This window comes from Argopecten irradians, chromosome 5 (assembly GCF_041381155.1).
Source record: "Argopecten irradians isolate NY chromosome 5, Ai_NY, whole genome shotgun sequence".
In the NCBI taxonomy this organism is placed as follows: Eukaryota; Metazoa; Mollusca; class Bivalvia; order Pectinida; family Pectinidae; genus Argopecten; species Argopecten irradians.
Window position 1 is genome coordinate 9744963 of NC_091138.1, and position 16874 is coordinate 9761836.

The window sequence follows — 16874 nt, forward strand, 5'->3', positions numbered from 1 at the left end:
TGACATGACCAAATGACTAAATTTTAAAATTATTGATATTGTCTAGGTATGTTGTCACTTGTCTCGTCATTGTATGTAGGGAGAAGGCTTTTATATGTTTAATAATTTTTGTTTTATCCCTTTGTCTTTTCTTTTGACAATAAAATGTGTTTAAACTAAACATGATCATAACCATCTCTGAGATACTATAAATGAAGTAAAAACGTTGTCGCGAAGAAGTCTGCGCCGTCCCAACTATCTTAGACGAGACATTAGGGAAGAATTGGCGAGATGATATCGAAAATTACCACATTTGAGAGCTGTAAAGTATCCCTCTACAGAGCCCGTTCCAAGACTTTACCTAAACTTCCTTCTTATAGGGTACCTGGAACACTTGCAGGAGAGAGATTTCTACTATGTGATGACACTGACAATAATGGACACAGGATCATGGTTTTCGCTACAGATGACAATTTGAGTAAACTCTATTTGTGATTCTACCATTGTGTTTTGAGATAGAATCTTTTATCCTTGCCCAAGAGTGTGCAGCCAGATGGAGGTAAACCCAGACCAAAGAAGAGGAATTATAGTCACAGTCACATAGACTGTCCCTTAAGTCAGCAGACTGTCCCTTAAGTCAGCTGAAGACAGATACAGAAATGGAAAAATCGATGTGCTTACCTATGCTAATGCTACATCTCATTTACTGCATTTACAGTAAAGACCTAGTTAATGAACTGTGTTGTATTGGAAAAGTGAGTGGATAATGCATGTAAATACATGTATTAAAATGCATGTATTAAAATATGCACTGTGAAAAATGCGGTGAAAACATTTCTAGTGATGAGTTAATTATTCCGATGCTTCTGGTATGGGACAAAGCTTTATTTAAAAGTACCTATAACATTGTGCTGCTTGCTGATGAATTTGAGTGGACATAATTTTAAAATGGTAGCTGTATGCTCACGATCTAGTTACTTTTAATATCCATGCCGGTTTATATATATTTGTAAATGAAATAATTTTAAAAAATGTAGCTATGTTCAAAATGTAATTACCTTTTGTGTCCATTCTGATTTATATTCATTGAAAATGAAATTAAATTTATTTTACTACTGTGTTTGAAAGTAGTAGTTATGTTCAAAATATAATTACTTTTTGTATCGATTCTGATATATATTTATCTAAAGATCTACTACTTGGTGTATGCAATCAGGGATCACCACAGACCAAAATTTATGATGGAGGAGAGTGCGTAACCAGATTTTTGTTAAAAATAAATCTAAGTTACGCGAATGACGTTTCAGCAATATGCTTAAAAATGTGTACAATACATGTACAAAGGAAAGGTGGCTCAACATTAGCTAAGTAAAACTAATGAATAATAAATAAGTAATTATAATATTTATTATATATCAATTTTACTTGCTAAATACATTAGATTTTTTGCTTTAAAAAAACTGCAAGAACTAAATTAAAGTTTAGATTTTTTTTATTCTAATGTCATTATGATCAATCATGATAACAAAATAACAAGTTCAAAAAGACAATAATTATATCAAAGTTGACTCAATAAAACAATGTTCATAGTCCATACAGCACTAATAACACACATGCATAAAAGGCAACACATATCACTAAAATTTCACTAAATTAATAATATGTATGAACTGTAGTTTCACAAAATGTTCATTGTTCTTTATCATTGTTTTTTTATCATAGCTACATAGAACGGTTTTTCACGCCTTCCTCTGTCATGTCCTCCTCCTCAAGTTCAATATTGATCTTCCTTTATCGCATCATAGACCAAAGTCCACATGTTCTTTTGAACTTGAACTCCTCTGGCTCTGGTCCCTGTGTTGAAATCATCATCAAAGAATTCGACAGGTTCTTTGATAGCCTGTTTCTCAACTGTGTCTTGACCCTTTTTAAACTGGAAAAGCCTCTCTCACAATCTGAAAAATGAAAATCATAAGGTTAGTGAATTCAAGACAGGTAAATAAAACAAACATTAATACAATTATAAATATTTTTTATAATGAATGTTATAAAACATAATGATTTGGGGATATCTTTCACTTTAATTTGGTTTTTTTTAACAAATTTGAACTTAACGGATGTTTTTTTTTCTATTTTTTTTCAGTGTCGAAGTGATCAGTAAGAACCTGCAGAAGATTTTTGTTTTGTTTGTTTGATTTATTAACGTCCTATTAACAGCTATGGTCATGTAAGGACGGCCTCCCATGTATGCGTAGTGTTGAGTGTATGTTGTGCGAGGTGCGTGTTTTGGGAGACTGCGGTATATTCGTGTTGTGTCTTCTTGTATAGTGGAACTATTGCCCTTTTTATAGTGCTATATCACTGAAGCATGCCGCCGAAGACACCAAGCAACACACCCCACCCGGTCACATTATACTGACAACGGGCGAACCAGTCGTCCCACTCCCTGTATGCTGAGCGCTAAGCAGGAGCAGAAACTACCACTTTTATAGACTTTGGTGTGTCTCGGCCAGGGGACAGAACCCAGAGCCTGCCTCACAGGGGCGAACGCTCAACTCAAGGCCAAAAGTGAGGCGATGCCAAGGGAGGCATTAGGAAAGATAAAGTCAGTTAGGAAGAAGAGAAAAGATAAGATCCTAAATTTAGTCGCCTTTTACGATCATGCAATAGGGGCAGCAGGTACAATTCTAACGCCCTACCTGCAGGCCCTGCAGAAGAAAGACAGTATTAATAAAATTAAGATATTCAAACTTGGTAAATGGTTATAGCATTTCCAAATACAAATTTATTGTTAAAAGCTATTAACTTCAGAAATAATATAAATATCTTTACAGAATATATATTATTTTAGAAAAAAATATACCAATATTTTGATATCATATATTTACCTCAAGCTTTTCTCCTCCGATGAAGTCCAAGTCATGGGTGTCTGTGTCCCTAACAATAGCTGGATCAAAGCAGGAGAAGGCTGTCAGTATCCCAGTCTTGGGGAACCTGTCTTTGATGTTTTCAATCACAGCAAGGCAGAATCGATCATGGACCCAGGATAATAAAAATTTTGTTTGATTAATTAACGTCCTATTAACAGTTATGGTCATGTAAGGACGGCCTCCCATGTATGTGGTGTACTGCGTGCATGTTGTGCGAGGTGCGTGTTTTGGGAGACTGCGTATAAACGAAGATAATAAAAGTATAACACATTAACATTCAGCAAATTCTAAATTTTCTAACCAATTGATTCAAATAAATTGATGATATTTTAAAATCATGACTAATGACTTACTCTTGAAAGAAAAATGTATGTGCAAAGGGAATAGATCTATGCTATACTGTAGACATTAATTCCCATACCTTGGTTTTGAAATCATCAACAAAGCCCTTCTTTGTGATCTTAAAATGCTCCTCAAGACTCTGGACAACTGCAGGAGCTTGGCTGTAGTGGTGGCCAGGAATGGTCAGTCTTGCATCTAAGAAGTCAGGGGTCATTCTGACATGATCCTGCACCGATGTATAATCTAGACCAGCCTCCTGAAGAAGACAAAAAGAAAATTAACAAGTTGCACATAAAATCATATCAAACTCCAGTTGAAAAAAATGAACAAAACAAAAAACCAATATAATAATAATGGATGTGTTTTAGATGTAACAATAATTTATAAATGACATCAGAATTCATATTCACAACTCAAAACATATTTAAGCGATTACAATTATTTCCATTACCTGAAAACACTTACACAGAATACTAAATTGTGGCAGAATGTCACACATCATGTGTAGAATGTAGATGAATGTGTTGGTCTGAATGTTCCTAGCTAATCCCAGGGCAAGGCTGTCGTGTCTTTCCTCTGCCTCCCTCTCCAGTGACATCAGTATACTTTGTAAAATCTGACGAAGAGTATAACAAGCTTTGTCATGACTACGCGATCTCATTGTCTTGGGCTGCTTCGGCTTCGGGGCAGGAGTGTTTGTAATAGTCTATAATAATAAAGAAAATCATGCTAATGCAATTATAAAATAGAAATGTTCTTTCAGAAATCAAACAAAACATGTGTTATTTTTCACTTCTAAATATAAAGAATAATCAGCTGAATAAAACATGTATATAAGTAAGACAAAAACAATTGCCAATCATGTAATCTGATATACAATGTGTCTTTATTAATTAAAATACATTACATATTTAAATATCCAGCGTTTTATAAAAGTTGGAAGTTTTATGAAATAGTCTATAGCCTTACCAATAATTATCTCCTGTTGTTCTATTTTTCACACCTAGTCTCACTTGGCTAACAAAGTACATTACCTGTATACCTGAAAATTCAGAATGTTCGCTAAGTGAGAAGACGCCAAATAACCAGCTTTTAGATGCCATCTGTCTATACTTTGTTTGTTTGATTATTTTAACGTCCAGACAGGAAGGACGCCCTCCCATGTATGCAGTGTGTAGAGTGAGTGAAGTGCAAGGTGCGTGTTTTGGGAGACTGTGGTATGTACGTGTTGTGTCTTCTTGTATAGTGGAACTGTTGCCCTCTTTATAGTGCTTTATCACTGAAGCATGCCGCCGAAGACACAAAGCCTGACAACGGGCGAACCAGTCGTCCCACTCCCATTTTGCTAAGAGCTAAGCAGGAACAGAAACTACCACTTTTATAGACTTCAGTGTGTCTCGGTCAGGGGACAGAACTCGGAGCCTTCCTCACGGGGGCGAGCGATCAAATAAAGGCCAAAAATGAGGCGGTGTCAAGGGAGACGTTAGGAAGAATAAAGTAATTTATGAAGAAAGAAAAGATAATATCCTAAATTAAGTCGCCTCTTACGTTCATGCAATAGGGGCAGCAGGTACAATTCTAACGCCCTACTAAGCACACACGATGTCTTCACGATGTTCGACGAGCGGTATGAACCGTACAGGAAATTGAATTTTAACCGTTTTTAGCGTGAAACGGTTTCTGTGCAAAAATGATCGTGCAACAAGTGAAACACAATTTCTTTAATTTAATTAATGATTTTCAGAGTAATTTTATCATTTGCTCGAACGACATTGATGATACCCACACATGGTTATTTTTTTTGATCACGCATGATCAACCATGTACTGTTGTGTGAACGCATCACGTTACACGATGTGTGGTACGTGTGCGCACGATGAGCAATGTTTGCGGTATGTATAGTCCGCACAGGATGTGTAATACAAACGGTTTCTGTGCATTAACGATCGTGGTTGATGTACAATGTATACATGCACTGTAACTTATACATTTCTTGAACTATTTAATTTAGCTATAAGCATATTTTAGTTGGGTTTTATTCAAAGTTAATGAGCATCGTGTAGACAAAAAGTGATTTTTTTTTTGTCCGTGCAATATGGCATGTCTGCGTGTAACGTATTGGTGTACTTAAATAATACAAGCAGCATATACTGAGAAATAAACAACAATAAACAATCGGCATTAACTAGAATCTCTATTTATGTGTTTTATTAAGAAAGACAATTAATAAAGGCATTCCGCCAGCTAATGATTTCGTACTATTAATCAACTGAACATGCGGCGTGCGACACACGATTTTTTAGTACGCTGTGCGATCACACAACTGTAAAACATTCTAATTTCAAAGTTTGTAAAATATAATGAAGACTTTACGTATAGTACCGTATATACATACGGCTGCTCGCTCCTCAAAAAGTGAAATATGTATACAGACTATATATATATGTATAGTACATCATGCGCGTACATCTGTGCGCATGGTCTGTGCACGTACAATGGACGTGGTGCGAACACACTACTAACGCTTTCATCACGAGAACAAGTATTCATTGAGAATTTCATCAATATAGTTCTTCCCTCAGGAGCTTCCGTACCCTAATGAAAATCACACGTGTACATGTACCAGCATTGGCGACATGGCCCAGAACGCACGTGAGTTTGTCCGAGAAAAGACCGGAGTAATCTTGAGAGCCAAAATGACTGAAACACGTAAGTTGATTTAGCCATAGAAAATAACATGCATTTTATTTGTAAAACGTTGTCAATATAATTATTTAACGTATCAATATTTTATAAAGATATGTTGTTTTATTCTATAGATACCTACCACGTAATCGGTGACCTCACCGCTACACTACATGTAAAGGTGTAATGTTCACGTGACGGTGACCAGATGTGCGAGTGCCGTATTATTATTTATTAAATTGATTTATATGTTTTATGAACTATGATAATAAATTGATAAAATGGTATCGTTGATACAGTATCTTTTTTCCAGAAACGTCAAAATTAAGTCGAAAGAAAACGTTCAGTTTGCAAAAATTGATGTTATGTGCATGCTGAGGTCGTACGTACTTCACCCTACGACATGGTCCGACATCATCGAAGACATGACAGAGAATATGGACCAACTTCCCACAGACACAAAAGAACTATCTGCTACTGCTACTTACAAACAACTGAGGGAGCGTCTCTCGGGAATGCTAAATAAATTGATGTCTGCGGCAGTTATTGAAGATCAAAATAAAAGATGAGAAAAAGTTACGAGCATGTTTTCACAGTTGCTAATTTGACCATGACGCACTGTCGCATGGCGGGTTCGACAATTCGACAGCTTTGAGGCAATCAGAGCACAGATTAGTTTTAAGAAAGGAAAGCATAAGCTCACTGTTCGCGATGCTAACGGGAATAACCAGGAAACACGTATAGCCACTTTGCACAGTTAAGGGTAGCTCGACTGTTTAGTGAATGGGTCCTTTTGGACAGACAGCTCCAGCCAACGCTTTCCCAGGTTGTCATCACTGTTGTCAAATGATGGAAAATAAAGATAAATTCCAGGATATGAATTGCAGTTTAAATTCAGGGTCAGTAAGCTGTTTCTTCAACTTCTCCACTTTTGTTGACCTTTCCTTTTGACTACTGCAGTAACTGGACAGCGCAGGCCAATGGTGAAGGGTGCGACTGGCAGTGTTTTGAAGAGATAGCCATCTGGTTTGATGCATGTCTGAGAATTTTCCAGTGGCCCCACATCACAGAACTCCATGAATGTGGTGTACATCTCTTGGCGTTTGGCATTGTGAAAAAAAAAAGAAAAAAAACTTAAGCTACTGAAAAAAATATTGTTACTTATGTTGCAGGGGTATTGGTTAAAACAAAAAACACTGATTAACCATGCAAGTTCTTTTATTCCATATCGACGAATATTTTCAAATATTATGACGCACCCTGTAGCAATATTAAAACACTAGTTTAGAGAATGAAATACATTTATATAGTATGGCTAATGAAAGTATAACCATCTGACACACATTACTGACAATACTTATTACATTATACATGATAGGTACGTACATAATTACATACATGTACGAACAGTTATATAATTATCTTAACGAACAGGTTGATGTGTCAAACTGTTTATGGATTTACATACAAAATAAAATGTAGGAGTTTATACACTATCTTTTAGATCTTTTAGGTTAGTGTTATTTCGGACTGAAGAAGGCCCTATAGTGGCTGAATATATATTCCATAAAAATGATTTTGATTTTACTTTGAATTTATTTTGGCCTTTTATTTCGGATTACTTATATACTAGCTTTATACCGTTTTTCCTCATTATGATCTTTTAGAACATTACGTATATAACATAACGGTAAACTATTTGTAGAATAAAACATATCTCACCTGTGTGTGACACAGGGCGCTTTGTCTGGGGCGCGATACCATATATACAATGTTGGTTCGAATAGATCTAACAAGGACAAAACAAGAACATTCTATTACATAAGGTAAAAGATATACAAGGGTTACGTTATCGAATAAATAACGTGATAACGGCAGTCAAGTGAATACACCTGATGGCCGATAACATATTCCTGAATATAATGAATAATTTATCAAATATAATAAATATATACGTAGATCTGTTTATATTAACGTGGAGTGAAATCAGTAATCAACTGAGAAATAGTGCCAAAAGGAATTAAGGGGATATATACGGTTATTACTTACATGCAGGCTTCTAAAAGATGCTAATGGCTAGTTCGAGTCTGTTTGTCTAATTTTCAAAATGTGTGTTGTCTCGCGCGCAGAATCGGTCAGCTGTCACCTGTCTAAGTGACCAGTGTGACGTCAAAAGGGCAAAAGGGTGTTAGTAAGTCGTACGACACATAACTAAAATACAATTACACATTCTTAATTAAAACTATGAATACAAGTATGTGACTATCCAGGACGTACACTCTGAAAATGAAATGGATTATTATACAATGTATGAGTACATTGTAACTATACAAAGATAAAGTAAATGCACTATTAATAAATATAATATTGACGTCATAAAAATGACCCTGCTACACTTACCTTCCCTATGACGGAGTTGTGCTAACAAATGAGTCATCTGCGTCTTTTGAACGCATTCTAAAACCTTGGCTTCAAAAGAGAGCCTTCTTATACAATATACGATTTATTAGAAAAGACATAAGGACCAAGGAAAATTGAGGGAAATATATTGAAAGCTTGTCTTCCTATCTTCTGGTCTTCATTTGTTTGTTTGTTTGTTTGATTGATTTATTAACGTCCTATTAACAGCTATGGTCATGTAAGGACGGCCTCCCATGTATGCGGTGTGTTGCGTGTATGTTGTGCGAGGTGAGTGTACTGGGAGACTGCGGTATGCTCCCATGTATGCGGTGTGTTGCGTGTATGTTGTGCGAGGTGAGTGTACTGGGAGACTGCGGTATGTTCATGTTGTGTCTTCTTGTATAGTGGAACTGTTGCCCTTTTTATAGTGCTATATCACTGAAGCATGCCGCCGAAGACACCAAGCAACACACCCCACCCGGTCACATTATACTGACAACGGGCGAACCAGTCGTCCCACTCCCTGTATGCTGAACGCTAAGCAGGAGCAGAAACTACCACTTTTATAGACTTTGGTGTGTATTGGCCAGGGGACAGAACCCAGAGCCTTCCTCACAGGGGCGAACGCTCAACTCAAGGCCAAAAGTGAGGCGGTGCCAAGGGAGGCATTAGGAAAGATAAAGTCAGTTAGGAAGAAGAGAAAAGATAAGATCCTAAATTTAGTCGCCTTTTACGATCATGCAATAGGGGCAGCAGGTACAATTTCGTTCCAAATTGTATATTCCGGATTGTGGTATAATGACTCTACAAATAAATTGATATAACTATTATAAAACCTGTAGACTACTTGTATCAATTAATAAAAGTATCTGAATCATTTCATCTTAAAACAAATATAACACCTACATTGAAAATGGGTCAATGGTATAGTGAGAATAGTATCTTATAAATAGTCCGTCTAAGGTCAAATCCCCCTTTTTGCCCGCCAAACAACAGACAAAGACAATGACCACAAAACAGAAACGAGACAATAATACAAGAACACAAACTTTGACTACGTCACACATGTAAACTGGACATACGTACACAGGTATACACAGTCGGTAACAAACGAAACAAATTAGGTAAAAAACCCTGTTACATAAATCCATCAAGACAACGTTATAGCTGTCTGCTGTTTCTGAGATGAATTTCATGTCATGCCTTATTATGATTTACCTTGAATATCAAACTGGCCCTTTAGCTGGGGCGTTATAATAGTTTTTGCTGATCCAATTGCATATTTAAAAGGCGACTAAATTTAGGATCTTATTTTTTCTCTTCTTCCTAACTGACTTTTATCTTTCCTAATGCCTCCCTTGGCATCGCCTCACTTTTTACCTCGAGTTGAACGTTCGCCCCTGTGAAAAAGGTTCTGGGTTCTGTCCCCTGGCCAAGGCACGCCAAAGTATATAATAGTGGTAGTTTATGCTCCTGCTTAGCGTTCAGCAAACAGGGGGTGGGACGACTGGTTCGCCCGTTGTCAGTGTAATGCCATCGGGCAGGGTGTGTTGCTTGGTGTCTTTGGCGACATGCTTCAGTGATATAGCACTATGAAAAGGGCAACAATTTCACTATACGCCGGCCCAGAGGATAGGTTCAGGTACAAGGTACACTTTAGATATTTTTACATAGTTAATCTATATACCAAATTGATAGGCTAGGCTCCTTCCTTTCCCCCTGCTCTTGATGGGTAGGGCTAGTTACTGCTAGACGATGCCATCATAGGACCTATTAGGATCTAGGAGTCATCTTCCAAATTAATAGATATATAGGTATAACAGACGACTCCTCACTCTATGCTTTCTCTACATACTTTGCTCTTCCTACTCCATTTTCTATCTTTTCGTGTGCCCAGAAACGATCACGTTGCGGCACGTAAAACTCTTCAATTCAATTTAATTCAATTCACTATACAAGAAAACACAACACGAACATACCGCATCCTCCCAAAACACGCACTTCACACACGCAACACACTGCATACATGGGAGGCCGTCCTTACATGACCCTGGCTGTTAATAGGGCGTTAAAATAATCAAACAAACAAACGAACATACCACAGTCTCCCAAAATACGCATCTTGCACTTCACACAACCTTCACATTTCCTTCACATCGCATAACTAGGAGGCCGTTCTTACTTGACCCTGGTTGTTTATAGGACTTAAAAATAATCAAACGAACATACCACAGTCTCCCAAAATACGCATCTTGCACTTCACACACCCTTCACATTTCCTTCATATCGCATAAATATGAGACCGTTCTGACATGACCCTGGCTGTTAATAGGGCGTTAAAATAATCAAACAAACAAACGAACATACCACAGTCTCCGTAAATACGCATCTTGCACTTCACATACCCTTCACATTTCCTTCACATCGCATAAATAGGAGGCCGTTCTTACATGACCCTGGTTGTTTATAGGACTTTAAAATAATCAAACGAACATACCACAGTCTCCCAAAATATGCATCTTGCACTTCACATACCCTTCACATTTCCTTCATATCGCATAAATATGAGACTGTTCTTACATGACCCCGGTTGTTTATAGGACGTTATACTAATGAACCAAACCAACCTTACACGTTTATCACCAATTGCATAATCGTAAAAGGCGACTAAATTTGAGAACTTATGTTTGCTTCATACAGTCCCCATTGACATGCCTCATTTCTTGCCATTAGTTGAGCGTTTGTCCCTTTGAGGAAGGCTCTGGGTTCTGTCTCCGACAGAGACATGCCATTGTCCACAACAGTGGGAGTGTTTTAGTTAGGGGAGTTGAAAAATGATTCCTCCGCTATTGCATGGACTTCAATGAAACTCGGCCCTGCAGGTAGGGTGTTAGAATTGTACCTGCTGCCCCTATTGCATGATCGTAAAAGGCGACTAAATTTAGGATCTTATCTTTTCTCTTCTTCCAAACTGACTTTATCTTTCCTAATGCCTTCCTTGGTACCGCCTCACTTTTGGCCTTGAGTTGAGCGTTCGCCCCTGTGAGGAAGGCTCTGGGTTCTGTCCCCTGGCCGAGACACACCAAAGTCTATAAAAGTGGTAGTTTCTGCTCCTGCTTAGTGTTCAGCATACAGGGAGTGGGACGACTGGTTCGCCCGTTGTCAGTATAATGTGACCGGGTGGGGTGTGTTGCTTGGTGTCTTCGGCGGCATGCTTCAGTGATATAGCACTATAAAAAGGGCAACAGTTCCACTATACAAGAAGACACAACACGAACATACCGCAGTCTCCCAGTACACTCACCTCGCACAACATACACGCAACTCACCGCATACATGGGAGGCCGTCCTTACATGACCATAGCTGTTAATAGGACGTTAATAAATCAAACAAACAAACAAAATCAATGAAACTTTGCAGTAATATTGTGGTAAATATGGTAATCATGGCATTATCATGGTAACCAGACGTCACTTCACTTCACACAGGTAACAAAAATGTCCAGATAAACCCTCCAAAACTACAGGATCAATTTCAATTCAGCTTTGCAGTCATCTGTAGATGTGTATGCATGTTTTCCTTTCTCAAAATATAGAATGCCATGGAAACAAGGTCAATCAAAATATAGAATGCCATGGAAACAAAGTCAATATGTACATGCTATTGTTGAAAAATATGAGGTAGTATATACTGATATCATATAGTCCAAATAGTTATATGATATAATTGTATACAGCATCATATTACCTTCAAAATAAGCCAGACACTTCCAAGAGGATGCGATGGGTGTCGGCCGTCGGCTTTGGGCTCACAGTTCTGTTTATGCTTGCGCTCAACACAAGAGGAGTTGGACAACTGGTTTGACTGTTACCGCTGTCAGTATATGTATAATTTGATCAGAAAGAGTGTGATGTTTGGTGGCTTTGGCATCATGTTTCATTGAGAGAGCGCTATAAAAAAAGACAAAGGGAGCACACCGTATAAACTACCCTTTGAAACAAAATGACATTCACACTGCATACAGGGGAGGCTGTACATAAAATGAATTTAGCTGTTACTAAAACATTAAGAACCAATCAACCAGCATGTTCATTTGTATGTCAATTTGTCTGTAGTTTACAAATCATGTCAATAGAACATTTCCTACATCATATTACTTACAAAGATTGAAAGGTTAATCATTAAATCTGGCCATTTATCTTCATTGAATACCACATCTAATTTGTATTTGAATATTTCTGAATCATCAAAAAAGAACATATTAATTTGGTAAACTTGATGTGACTATCAAACGGACAGGGTCATTAATAAATGTATTGACATAATTTCAATAGTTTGTCTATATATATGAGTATATCAATATTATTCACGACTACAATAGCTTCATCATTTCCCTGGGTATGGTACAGATTTATTAAAGATGCTTGTAATCTATTTGACCTTTCCCCCCAAATAATTCTCCAGTTCAAAGAGGCTGAGCTATTATATAATTTGACTTTAGAATGATGATAAATTGTATTGTGTTTGGGTCGAATAGTTACTGTTTTATGAGGAACAAATTTAATTACAACATAAAACATAATCAAATTGTTAAAAGTTATATGTGATATATCTGGTTCCTGTATAGCAACAAAGTGTTTTATCCTACAGTGAAGATAAAGTTTATTGAGAATTCCCGACACAATTAAAACAAGTCTCTAAAAAGGAGAGGAGCTGTTAATTTCAGCATTAATCTAAGAGGTAAACACAGTTTTTAATGTAGAGTTAGCAGAATGTATTTGGTTAAGATGTTGGAATGTAGTTTTCTGTAAAACCATCCATTTAATTCTGCATGAGTTTTGTTTATCAGCAGTGTTATACGAGTATTTCAAAAACCCAATGGGTGAAATTGTACAAAGGTTTTGTTGCAAGTTGTGAAATAAGTTTTTTTCAGATTAAGGGTGATCATTTTCAAGGAATCAAGAAATTCAGGAAACTTGTTAGTGTTATTTTGGACTGAAGAAGGCCCTATAGTGGTTGAATATATATTCCATAGAAATGATTTTGATTTTACTTTGAATTTTTTTTGGCCTTTTATTTCGGATTATAAATATACTAGCTTTACACCGTTTTTACCTCATCAGGAAACTTGTAAATTGTACTTGGGTAAGGGTTTGGTGCATCATTTTGTATTTAATGTTGTTATCCATAACAAGTGAAACTGATTCCAGTTTTAATACAGATGTCTAATAATTATTTTGGGAATTGGGCAATCATCTTCAAGAGCAATTCAAGAGGTTCAATGGCCAAAGTAATTAAAGATGTTTGAGTGTAATCATTGGGATACCTTTAGAAGAACTGTTTAATAACCAGACTGATTTCTGCATTGACATGCGATTATTACTGTTGTTTTGAGTATGAACAATCATTCCAAGATCAAGGCTCAATGAACCAAATGGTTGTTGGTTATGGTTTTGATGGAAGTATTCAAATGTTAGCTTTAACTTATGACAATCTGATTTCAACACTGATGCAGTATTTTAGTTAATGTGTTGAACAATTATTCTACTGGGGAGAATGCAGGCTTTTAAGTGACAAAAGGTCTAAATGTACTTGGAAAAGATGTCCAACAAATTTTTATGTTTTCTCATTAAATATGAAAGATTTCAGCTAATGTCTCTGGTTGAGCTTATTACACAAGACTGTGCATATTGAATTATAAAAAATCAGTAAGAAAAAAAACAAGAGGCCCAGAGGGCCTGTATCGCTCACCTGGTTTGTAATGCCAAGTAATGTTCTGCATACAGGTTCATTGTTTCTTTTCTGAATGAATTTTAATATTAACCTCTAAATCCCCTATTGGGCCCAACCCCTCCTGCCCCCAGGGGGTCAGAGCCAAAATTTATACAAGTTCTGTTCCCCTTCCCCCAAGGATGTTTATGGCCAAATTTGGTCATAATCCAAGTAAAACTCTAGGACAAGTAGTGATTTATAGGATTTATCTCTATTTCCCCTATTGGGCCCCACCCGTCCTGCCCCCAGGTGACCAGAGCCAAAATTTATACAAGTTCTGTTCCCCTTCCAAAAGGATGTTTGTGGCCAAATTTGGTTACATTCCATGCAGAACTCTATGACTAGTAGCGATTTAAAGGATTTACCTCTATTTCCTCTATAGGGCCCCACCTCTCCTGCCCCCCGGGTGTCAGAGCCAAAATTTATACAAGTTCTGTTCCCCTTCCCCCAAGGATGTTTGTGGCCAAATTTGGTTACAATCCATGCAGAACTCTATGACTAGTAGCGATTTAAAGGATTCACTTCTATTTCCCCTATTGGGCCCCCCCCTCCTGCGCCCGGGGGATCAGAGCCAAAATTTATACCAGTTCTGTTCCCCTTCCCCCAAGGATGTTTGTAGCCAAATTTGGTTACAATCCATGAAGAACTCTAGGACAAGTAGCGATTTAAAGGATTTACCTCTATTTCCCCTATTGGGCCCCGCCCCTCCTGCCCCCCGGGGACCAGAGTTAAAATTTATACAAGTTCTGTTCCCCCTCGCCCAAGGATGCTTGTGGCCAAATTTGGTTACAATTCATGTAGAACTCTATGACTAGTAGCGATTTAAAGGATTTACCTCTATTTCCCCTATTGGGCCCCACCCCTCCTGCCCCGTGGGGTCAGAGCCAAAATTTATACAAGTTTTATTCCCCTTCCCCAAAGGATGTTTGTGGCCAAATTTGGTTACATTCCATTCAGAACTCTATGACTAGTAGCGATTTAAAGGATTTACCTCTATTACCCCTATTGGGCCCCGCCCCTCCTGCCCCCGGGGACCAGAGCCAAAATTTATACAAGTTCTGTTCCCCTTCCCCCAAGGATGTTTGTGGCCAAATTTGGTTACAATCCATTCAGAACTCTATGACTAGTAGCGATTTAAAGGATTTACCTCTATTTCCCCTATTGGGCCCCGCCCCTCCTGCCCCCGGGGGGTCAGAGCCAAAATTTATACAAGTTCTGTTCCCCTTCCCCCAAGGATGTTTGTGGCCAAATTTGGTTACAATCCATGCAGAACTCTAGGACAAGTAGCGATTTAAAGGATTCACGATCTTCTATTTCCCCTATTGGGCCCCGCCCCTCCTGCCCCCGGGGGATCAGAGCCAAAATTTATACAAGTTCTGTTCCCCTTCCCCCAAGGATGTTTGTAGCCAAATTTGGTTACAATCCATGAAGAACTCTAGGACAAGTAGCGATTTAAAGGATTTACCTCTATTTCCCCTATTGGGCCCCGCCCCTCCTGCCCCCGGGGACCAGAGTTAAAATTTATACAAGTTCTGTTCCCCCTCGCCCAAGGATGCTTGTGGCCAAATTTGGTTACAATTCATGTAGAACTCTATGACTAGTAGCGATTTAAAGGATTTACCTCTATTTCCCCTATTGGGCCCCACCCCTCCTGCCCCCGTGGGGTCAGAGCCAAAATTTATACAAGTTTTATTCCCCTTCCCCAAAGGATGTTTGTGGCCAAATTTGGTTACATTCCATTCAGAACTCTATGACTAGTAGCGATTTAAAGGATTTACCTCTATTACCCCTATTGGGCCCCGCCCCTCCTGCCCCCGGGGACCAGAGCCAAAATTTATACAAGTTCTGTTCCCCTTCCCCCAAGGATGTTTGTGGCCAAATTTGGTTACATTCCATTCAGAACTCTATGACTAGTAGCGATTTAAAGGATTTACCTCTATTTCCCCTATTGGGCCCAGCGCCTCCTGCCCCCGTGGGGTCAGAGCCAAAATTTATACAAGTTCTGTTCCCCCTCCCCCAAGGATGTTTGTGGCCAAATTTGGTTACAAATCATGAAGAACTCTATGACTAGTAGCGATTTAAAGGATTTACCTCTATTTCCCCTATTGGGCCCCGCCCCTCCTGCCCCCGGGGGGTCAGAGCCAAAATTTATAAAAGTTCTGTTCCCCTTCCCAAAAGGATGTTTGTGGCCAAATATGGTTACATTCCATTCAGAACTCTATGACTAGTAGCTATTTAAAGGATTTACCTCTATTTCCCCTATTGGGCCCCGCCCCTCCTGCCCCCGGGGGGTCAGAGCCAAAATTTATACAAGTTCTGTTCCCCTTCCCCCAAGGATGTTTGTGGCCAAATTTGGTTACAATCCATGTAGAACTCTATGACTAGTAGCGATTTAAAGGATTTACCTCTATTACCCCTATTGGGCCCCACCCCTCCTGCCCCCGTGGGGTCAGAGCCAAAATTTATACAAGTTTTGTTCCCCTTCCCCCAAGGATGTTTGTGGCTAATTTTGGTTACAATCCATGCAGAACTCTAGGACAAGTAGCGATTTAAAGGATTTACCTCTATTTCCCCTATTGGGCCCCGCCCCTCCTGCCCCCGAGGGGTCAGAGCCAAATTTTATACAAATTCTGTTCCCCCTCCCCCAAGGATGTTTGTGGTCAAATTAAGTTACAATCCATGCAGAACTCTAGGACAAGTAGCGATTTATAGGATTTACCTCTATTTCCCCTATTGGGCCCCGCCCCTCCTGCCCCCGGGGGGTC

At 38.5% G+C, this 16874-nt stretch overlaps 1 long non-coding RNA gene across 1 annotated transcript; it reads right to left on the reverse strand.

The window, feature by feature from the left end:
- Positions 1–1695: 1695 nt before the first annotated feature.
- Positions 1696–3944, reverse strand: LOC138324497 (uncharacterized). Its single transcript, XR_011208633.1, has 4 exons — positions 3717–3944; positions 3331–3507; positions 2868–2977; positions 1696–1934 (listed from the first exon to the last, which is right to left on the reverse strand). It is a non-coding gene; the product is annotated as an uncharacterized lncRNA (long non-coding RNA).
- Positions 3945–16874: the final 12930 nt, after the last annotated feature.